This window comes from Henckelia pumila, chromosome 2, assembly GCF_033568475.1.
Source record: "Henckelia pumila isolate YLH828 chromosome 2, ASM3356847v2, whole genome shotgun sequence".
Classification (NCBI taxonomy): domain Eukaryota; kingdom Viridiplantae; phylum Streptophyta; class Magnoliopsida; order Lamiales; family Gesneriaceae; genus Henckelia; species Henckelia pumila.
Window position 1 is genome coordinate 163,780,703 of NC_133121.1, and position 7,734 is coordinate 163,788,436.

The 7,734-nt window shown below is 37.3% G+C and overlaps 1 pseudogene; it reads right to left on the reverse strand.

The window, feature by feature from the left end:
- Nucleotides 1-780: 780 nt before the first annotated feature.
- LOC140878839 (uncharacterized) lies at nucleotides 781-4,864 on the reverse strand (annotated as a pseudogene).
- Nucleotides 4,865-7,734: the final 2,870 nt, after the last annotated feature.

Consider the following 7,734-nt stretch of genomic DNA (forward strand, 5'->3'; position numbering starts at 1 on the left):
TCAAGCACAGGAAGATATTGCCTTCTACAGCACGGTCTTAGCTGATTGTCGGAGACAACTTGGCTATTCTGGCCAAACAGGGGGAGATAGTGCACAAGCTGAAGCTGGTCCATCTGGGACTAAAGATGATGAGGATGAAGCCTCTGATCAAGATGGATCTGATAGTGATCAAATTTAGATTTTGCTTCTTCCTTCATCTTTGTTTTGTTGTTTAATTTTGATCTTAATATAACTATTTTCTTTTGCTCTAATTACGTGCCTAAATTGCTCTGATATGTGTTAACTAAACTAACATCTTCTACCCCACATATGCTCTGATATATTAGAATCCCATGTGAAATTATCCATGTTATTCACCGTGTTATGACACGGGAGACAACACTTCAGGGGGAGACTTAAAATTCAGGGGAGAAGATTTTTTGAACTCAGGGGGAGTTTATGATTCTATTTGCTTGTGCAATGTTTTGTCCAAAAAGCAAAAAGGGAGAGATTGAAAGAAATTTTATTCCTTGATATTTTCGGCCCTTAATTTATTTGGAAATATAAGATTTTGCTTTCTAGACAAGATCAAATATTTGGTAAATATATTGTATATCACGATTATGCTAAGTTATATATTTGCCAAGTTTAAATCGGATCTTGATAATATGATTATTTGATATATATAATTCAAAATTATCAAGATTTGATTTGCTAGATTTGCTAGAGTTTATTTTCTACTAAAACATGTTTCCTTATTCATGTAGGACTCTATCTAAGGAAATTTTCAAGATTTGGATGCTAATCTATAAAAGGGTTTTCACGCACAAGATGAAACAAGACTTCAGACGATAATTCTCTGCGCATAGACTGAAAATTCTAGTGAAGAATTTGAAGAATTCTGAAGCAAGGTTTGCAACCATCGTTGTTGTTTGTCCCCGTGTTGCCGTTCATGTTGAAGACATCAGAGACAACACTGTGGGAACTGTGTTGTTGAAGATCTTTTCTGTCTCTTCAATTTAGGCTACGGGAGTTGCATCCGATTTCTTTTATACTCTGTTTATTAAGGATGCAAGTTTGATTTCTCGACTTGTTGAGAAATTTAGTATTTAATAACTATTAGTAAAATTACTAGGATTACTTTGTAATACTGATCTTACGTTTACTAGTAATATTTAGCCCTAAGGCAGCCGCACGAGTTTTATACTCGTGCAAAATTATTTACTTGTGTTTTATTTACGCTTCTGCACTGTGTTGTCTGTAGTGTTACAATACAAAGTACAACACTGCCTATTTTACATAACCAACCACGTACACCAATTATTTCAAAAATAAAAAAAATTGTAGTGCTGAAAGGAAGAAAAAGGTTGAGATCACCTGGTGCCATGTAACCGATGGTCGCCAATGTGATAGTCTGACGAAGAGCTTCCTCTTGTCCAAAGATTTTGGCGATTCCAAAATCACTAGCATGTGCTGTCATATCTTCTTGAATCAGGATGTTACTAGGCTTAAAATCGCAATGAATGATTGGTGATTGATTCCCATGGTGAAGATATTATAGTGCTACTGCAGCATCGATCGCTATATTCAATCGTTGTAGCAAATCCAACGAGTTGTTAGAGGACTATAGCCATTTCTCTAGGCTCCCATTAGGCATATACTCCAAAACCAATCCTTTGAAATCCATGGTGCTGCAACAACTTATAACCTGAACTAAATTTCTATGTCGAATGGTGCTCGATACTTCACATTCGACATCAAAGCTTTTGACCGCTCTCTCTAATTGCGCATTGAAAACCTTCACCGCGATGTTTAAGCCATCAGATAGTGTCCCTTTGTATACTGCACCGAAGCTCCCTCTTCCGATAATTTTTTCTTCACCAAAGTCCTCTGTAGCTTGTAGCAGTTCTTGGTAAGAAATCCTTCTCCAAGAAAGAAGCGGTGAGATCTCATCTACAGTTTGTTTTCTGTTAGTTGTACGCCTTCTTATGAACAAGATCAATAAGGCCTTAACCAACATAGCGGATACAATAGGTGCTAATATGTGTTTAATCAAGGAAATGTGTTTTGAGCTTGGATTATGAACACCATCGACGCCACAAGGAGGAACTTGGAACCGAACATCACCACAAAGTGCATAGTTCATTATAAATGATTGTGCTGTAAAGTTTGCGAAATGTCCTCCGGATGGGATTTCTCCTTCTAGTCTGTTGTAGGATAGATCAAGATATTGTAGAAAGCTAAGTGTCTCTAATGAATTTGGAATAACTCCTGAGAGATTATTGTTAGAAAGATCCAAAGATACCAAGCCTCAGAATTCTCCAAAAGATTTAGGAATAGAGCCTTGAAGGTTATTGTGTGCAAAAGAAAGGTTCTCTAATGACTGTGTGCCACTAATAGAGCTTGGGATATCACCCGAAAATTGATTCAAGGACAAGTGGAGATTCCATAACGATCCCAAGTTCCAAATCTCTGGTGATATGTTTCCACTCAAGAATTTAGCAGATAAGTTTAGTTCCAATAAATCTGCTATATTCCACAAGTTTGGTACCTCAGAAGTGAATCCATTAGAGTCCAAGAATAATCTGCTGAGGGATTTTAAATCCCCAAAGCATGTAGGTATTGTGCCATTGAGCATGTTATCGCTCAGGTACAAGTCCCCCAGTTCGCTCATTTGGCAAAGTTCTGTAGGGATTTGCCCTTGTAGTCTGTTGTGCTCGAGATATAAATGTTCGAGTTGTGTTAGTTTCCCTATAGATTTTGGTATCAATCCTGTTAAGTCATTGCTATCTAAAGCTATAGATAAGAGGCCAGTCAAGTTACCGATTGTCGGAGGAATAGACCCCTTGATGTTGCATCCAAATGCACTAAAATACAAAAGGGATTTGGATAAATTCCCAAGTGAAAGTGGCAGGATACCATTCAATTGATTAAGCGAGAACTCTACTCTCTCCAAATACGGACAGTTGGCCAGTGAGGATATAAACGTCAATTCTTGATAAGAATATTCCCCCGTCAGATTATTTTCTCCGAGTAAAAGCCACTCAAGAAGCCTTAAATTGCCAAGATTTGGTACTTTACCGGTAAGTAAGTTGTTGACAAGGCCTATCATATAAAGCCGAGAAGCGTTGTTTAGAGAATTCGGGATCGTTCCAGTAAGGTTGTTGCTAGTTAGAAGGAGAAATTCTAAATTAGGAAGTGAAGTCCCCAAACTTCTAGGAATTTGACCTCTGAAGTTATTGAAAGAAAGTTCCAGTCCTGTTAGCGTTGAGATGTTGAAAATGGACACAGGAATGTACCCAGAAAAGCCATTTTGATGCAAGTGAAGCACCTCAAGTTTCAGATTTCCGAGCTCCAAGGGTACCTCACCTGTTACAAGAACACCATAAATACTAGAGTTTGACATCAAATTAGCATACATTGAAACAGATTAAACTCTATATAACATATAAGTTAATATATGTAACAACATTCATCAACAATAATAAATAGTGTATGAAGTAAGAAACCTGACATCTTGTTCTTTTCTAAAAGCAAGAACTTGAGCTGAGTCAAGTTCCCCACTTGTTTTGGTATGGTGCCTATGAATTCATTATCTCACAGACTTAGGAACAAAAGATTTCTACAATCAAGTAAGTTGGGAAAGATTTGTTCCGTCAGGTTATTGGACTGAAGAATCAGCTGCTCAAGATTCGGGAGACGAACATCACGGGGGAGACTTCCTGACAGGTTGTTGGAAGAAAGATCAAGCTGTATCAGAGAGGATAAGTTGAAGATAACAGGTGTAATTTCTCCAGATATTGTGTTATTCACCGCACTGAGCGTCTTTATCCGTGAGAGATTTCCCATCTTGAATGGAATACCTCCTACAAAGTTATCCAAAAACACAAGAATTATATCTTCTATTTGTTTCCATACATGTCCTCAAGACAAGGATTTGTAATCATTAATACAATGACCTTCAAGATTGTTGAGGCCTAGGAATAATTCCTTGAGCAATCTCAACTCTCCAATCTCATTTGGGATGGTTCCATTGAATTCATTGTATGACAAGGACAAAAGCTCGAGCGATTTACACTTGTATATGTTCGAAGGGATCGTCCCAGAAAGTATGTTGAAAGATAAGGAGAGTACACTGAGTTCAGGCAGATTGTCACACAAGTTCATTGGGATGGTGCCAGAGAGGCTGTTATTAGTGAGATCGATCTTTCGGAGGGACGAAAGTTTCGATATCCCATATGGAATTGATCCCGTCAACTGGTTGAATCCGGTGAACAATATTTGTAGACTAGAAAGATTGCCTATTTCTTCTGGAAGATTTCCTTGTAGAGAATTATAGGACATTTCGAATATCTCCAATTTGGAAAGGTTGGAAAAACGAGGGAAGACACCGATGAAGTTGTTTCTATCCATCCTGATTTGCTCAAGTTCTATGAGAGTACCAAGAAACAATGGAACAAAGCCTGTCAAGTTGTTAGCTCCTAAGTTGAACACTTTCAATCTACGCAAGCCCGATAATTCTTGGGGTATTCGGCCTGTGAAGCTGTTGAAACTGAGGTCCAAAGAGATCAAAAACGTCAAGTTTCCAATATGTGGGGCAATGGTGCCTTCAAGATTCCAACCATGGAGGTCCAGCTTTGTGATCCTGTTGTTGGCACCACATGAAACACCAATCCAGGAACAAAATGGAGGCTTGTCACTAGTGGACCAATTTTTTGCCAACATATTGAAAGGGTCCGAGGTGATTCTTGATTTGAATGCGAGGAGTGATTCTTCCTCTGTAGTCGAGTTCGGATTTGTTCCTGCAAATGCGATGGATTTAGAAGAGTTGAGTGTAGATATAAGTGAAAATGCGAAAAGAAATAATGAGAGTTTCTCCATCAAATATTTCAGGATGCTGGTGAATTTGAATATTTCGTGAAGTAGGCATGCTTAAGGGTTCCACCGGACCGGTTTCGGTCCGGTTCCGGCCGGTTCCGGGTCCATAATGGTCGGAACCGGTGGAAACCGGTTCTAACTGGTTCCGGACCGGTTTCGGTTCCAAGGTTACTTACCTTGGAACCAATTCGAACCTATGTCCGGTTCGACGTCAACCGGACTGGTTCCAACCGGTTCCAAAGTTGGAGTAAAGCAGAGAACGGACCCTGGACTAACCTCCATGCCTAGGTCCGTGTGCCATCGGGTTTGAGCAAATTTCTAAAAAAAAAAAATTTGAAGGGCACAGACCCTATGCACGGGGTCCGTGCCCATTATAACAAAAAAAAAATTGAAACTTTGGTTGATTATATTCTTGGTTCTTGGTTGTATCAATGTTTGAATGATTTATTTTTTATTAGATAATTATAACCGAGGTCCTTACATAACTTGAAACGTTTAATTTTATAATTGAAATCTAAAATTCATCACGATTAACTAAAATATACTTCGAATACTCCGGTTCTTCGTCGGAGCTTGAACTTTGAAATTCGTCGAATGCTCCAGCGGTCCTATTCTTTTTTTCGGCTGCAAACCAGTCTTGGAGGCATGTCAACATACTAAGTGTTTCTGGCTTTAAATTAGTTCTTTGATCACCAATGATTCTTCCACATATTGAAAATGCCGATTCGGAAGCAACACTAGAACTTTGAACGGCTAGGACGTCTCGTGCAATTGCCGCTAACACTGGATAAAGTTGAGAATTTACTTTCCACCAATTTAGAACATCAAAACTTTCAGTAGTCTCAATATATTGGCTCAGATAAATTTGGATCTCATTGTAATTAGTTGTTGTAGCTTTTCCCTTCAACTTTTGTCTTTTCAAACTTTGAAAGAAGTTGATTGCTCCAGTTTTGCCTATCTCCATCGGTCTCTCATCCGACTGTGCACTCGGTTCACCCTGTTCTCTTGCATACAAATCAAACAATTCTTGGAGAAAATGTGTTATTGACTTCTTTTGATCATCAACATTCTTCCCAAGAAATTTAGCGTAATATTCAAAAAATATGTCTAATCCACCTTGGCTTTGACTAGGATCAAGTAGTGTTGCTAAACCATGCGAAATTGGGATATTCTCCCAATATTTCAAAAATTTATCTTCCATGTTAGAAATAAAATCATGCATAAATGAATCACCACGATGTTCCATAAATTTAAATATCATATTGAAAATCAAAGGCAAAAACATGGGAGAAGTGGGGTAGTGAATGCCAGAAAATTTTTCGGTTGCTTCTTTAAAAATTTCTAACAAAGAAACAACATGACTCAAAATATTTCAATCATCGCCAGTCAAGACTAAAGCATTTGCAGCAATATTATTATAGTATGGAGTAACTAAATCTTTAAAACGTAATAAAGTTTGAAGCAAATGATATAAAGAATTCCATCGAGTGTCAACTGGTGCAGGAAATTTTTTAAATCTAATCCCATTTGATTCTACTAGTTTTTTCCAATCACGTCCATATCTTCTTTCACGTAATAATTTTCCACATGTTTTGAATTTTTCTATTACAGTACACAAGCGATCATCCAATGCACATTTAACACATAAGTTGATAACATGACAAGCACATCTAACATGAAGCAACTTTCCATCTAAAATCGGTTTTAATGAATCCTTTATGTATCTAATTTCAAGAGTATTGGCACTCGCATTATCTAATGTAATAGACATTATTTTATTTTGTATTCCATAAGTCTTAGCAACATTACAAACATATCTAGCTATAGTGTATGCATTGTGTGACGATTCTAAATAATCGAGTAATAAAATTCTTTTTTGCATACACCAAGTTTCATCAATCCAATGGCATGTAACAACAAGATAAGATTCAAATTTAATATTAGTCCAAATATCAGTCGTCAAACTAACTCTACACGAAATATTTGAAAGATGCGATTTTAGTGTTTCTTTATATTCCTTATACATATCGAAACAATATTTTTTAAGTGTATGCCTAGAAATATTATGAAAACCCGGTTGAATAGTACTAGTAAATTCAACAAAACCTTCTTGTTCGGCTAGTAGGAAAGGTTGACAACATTTCGTAACAAATTTAACAATGGCTTTTCGAGAAGTATCTTTAGTAATCGTAAAGCTCTACCACTTGAAGGATTAATTTGTTGTTGAGTTGGTTCTCTACTAAATGGTTGTAGAGTATCCGGGTCAAGTTTATGTACCTTGACTAAATGTTTTTTCAAAGTACCAGTACCACCGGAACCACCACCAGTTTTGTAAGAATATTTGGTTTTACAAATTTTACCTGCGGCAAAAGAGTTGTTCGTACCTTGTTGTTCGATATCAAAGTGATCCCAAACTTTACTTCGTTTTTCTCGGCTTGTCGTCATACTCGTTGAAATCGTGTTGCTTTCTCGAGCGGAAGATGGTGTCCCGGCATCTAAATTGGGGATTTGCATTGCTTCTTCCTCCTCATTCCCAGGTTAGACTTCATCAAAGTCGGGTATATAGGGAAAATCTTGAGCAAGATCGAAGACACGTTCACCACCACGACCACCACCACGGTTTGAAGATGATGCCATTGAATGTAGAGAAAGTAGAATTTAAATAAATATATATTTGAGATATAATTATAGAGAAAGTAAAGTAGATAATTGTGAGAAAATGGTTGTGTCAAAATAATGAAAACTATCTAGTATTTATAGAAATTTTTTGGGTATAAATTATAATTTTTTTTAAAAAAATTGGCCCCCTAATTTGGGGGCCAATTTGCAATTAAACCATGCAGTAGCCGTTGCCAACGGCTACTGCATGGTACACAA